Genomic DNA, 2,500 nt, shown 5'->3' on the forward strand with positions numbered 1-2,500 from the left:
TATATACATTGACGCTTTCATTTAATTTTTCCATCCTTTTTTTAATCGCTGTAATTGTATTGCCTTTTTCATCTGTACACACGACACCTATTGCACGTCTGTCCGTCCTGGGAGAGGGATCCCTCTTCTGTTGCTCTCACAGAGGTTTCTTCCTACTTCCCACTGTTAATTGTGGGGTCTGTTTTGGGGAGTTTTTCCTTGAGCGCTGCAAGGGTCTCAGGACAGAGGATGTCGTACCTGTACACACTGTGAAGCCCTCTGAGACAAATTGTAATTTGTGATATTGGGCTATATAAATAAAATGTGATTGATTGACGCACGCAAGGGGCTATAGTGCAAGTCTTAGGCGGCTGGTTTCTCAGAACCTCACAGAGCACACAGAACTGAAGGAACACAGGTTTAACCAAAAATACTATCTACTGTCTGTGTGTGTGTGTGTGTGTGTGTGTGTGTGTGTGTGTGTGTGTGTGTGTGTGTGTGTGTGTGTGTGTGTGTGTGTGTGTGTGTGTGTGTGTGTGTGTGTGTGTCTGTTTGCATGTGTGAGTGTAGTTGGGGGGCTTTGGGAGAGTCAAAAAGGATGCAGGTGACCTCTTTGGTCCCTGATAGAGGTCCATACAAATAGGCATTGACATAACAATACCACACAGTTAATGGTCAAAACTACATGTGTGCCTACATTTTTTCTTCTATTTCTATATTATTCATTCTATATATTGTCAATCAAAACTACCACAAAAAGCTGACTATAAACATTTTGTTCAGGTCCCAAAAGACCACTGTTGCACTTATAAACACATAAGTAAATAAACTAAACAAAACAAGCTGCCAGCTGACAGTGATTGTTCATGAATGGTGGTTAACAAAATAATGACATTCTTTCAATGAGACAACGTATCAGAGTCCCATTAAGCTATATTTTAACTTGCCAGGGAAAACCTAAAATAGCCAGCTTACTAGCTTGTCAGTGGCGTTTTTATATGTACAAAAGTGGTGGGGCACAAAAAACGTAGATGTCTATATATAAGCTTCTGCAGTGACGTGCAGTGAGGTTCATGGCTGCTGAGGCACTGGCACTGACTCTTCAGGTTTACAAATATTATATTTTGACCTAAACCAAAATATAATATTATTTTCAAAAGCTTTTTTGTCTGATGCTTCGATTAATTTTAAACAGACAGTTCAACAAAAGGATACCCAAAAAATGTAATTTGATCATTTAAATATTGAATTGTTCTCTCTAAGTAAGATCCCATTTTCAAAATATTGCGGTCTTACCTTGACTTGAAGATGAAGTCCATTTGCCTATCCTTCTGGACAAAAAATTCTATTACTTTTTTGTAAAAGTCCTCCTTGTCTTCTTGTAGTTTCAAAAGTCTATCATAAATCTAATCGATAGATTTATGATTCGAAAATGATAAAAGTAGGGTAGACATGTGGATGTTATCCGGCTGAACAAAACGTGCATTTATCTAACAGGTACGTTTCCCACAGATCTTATTTCAAGCTATTTTCTAAAATCCTATAGAGAAACCTCATTGCTTTTTTGCAGCTTACTTCCTGGTTTTAGGACGCGTCACTGCAGCTCTCTCGTCTCCTCTTATTATACATCCATGCTCTTCACACACCACACTTTTCGCGGCACACGTACTTACAGCCAATCAGCTCTGAATGATGTGAGATGACGTATGGTGGGGATGGCAGCTCTGTGCCCCTATGGTGTTTTTTTTTTGCCACACACATTACATTGAAAAATACTCTGAGCATGCGCAGTGTAGTTTTTACAGTCACCGTTCACTTTGACAGTGAGAGGGTGGGGCATGATCAGGTTTTGTCCCACATGGCTCAAAACGGCACTGTAGACACTAATTAGAAGAACACAGACTAAAACAGCAATGTACAGACGAATCAGATGATTAAACATGACCTTAAAATATATTTTATATATTTTTTTATTTCTTTTTTTGCATCTCTTTCCATTTTTTGTAATCATTATGTGTAATACTTTCTGCTGACACTAGGTGGGGCTGTGCCCCACCTGCCCCTAATGACCAGTCGCCACTGTAGCTTGTAGGCTAACGAATGTTTCTCTTATAATATTTGTCTTATTAGTGCTTCATCAAGGGGATATTAATGGGTTCCAGAACTACAGAGTATCATAACCTTAATAATAATCTTTTCCTAATTTTCTTAGCTTCTGCTTACCGCGAGTTCTCCTCCCTCTCCCCACTCGCGCGGATCTCTCTCCCTCTCATCATCTTCCTCACCACCACCACCAATATCGGCCACGGGTGCTGAATATGGACCTGCACCTGTACTAAACATGTCGGTTATTTTGACACAAGCGGCAACATCAGCACGAAGGGCCTGCTTTTTTCTTGCCCGCAATTTTTCTGCTCCCCCTTTTCGCTTGGCCTTCGTCTTCGCCTTCGCCTTCTCCATTTCTAACTCGAACTTTTTTTTTTCTCGAAAAAAAAGGCGATTTGGCTTCAACGGCCGGCTC

Source organism: Trematomus bernacchii, unplaced genomic scaffold (assembly GCF_902827165.1).
Source record: "Trematomus bernacchii unplaced genomic scaffold, fTreBer1.1, whole genome shotgun sequence".
Taxonomy (NCBI): domain Eukaryota; kingdom Metazoa; phylum Chordata; class Actinopteri; order Perciformes; family Nototheniidae; genus Trematomus; species Trematomus bernacchii.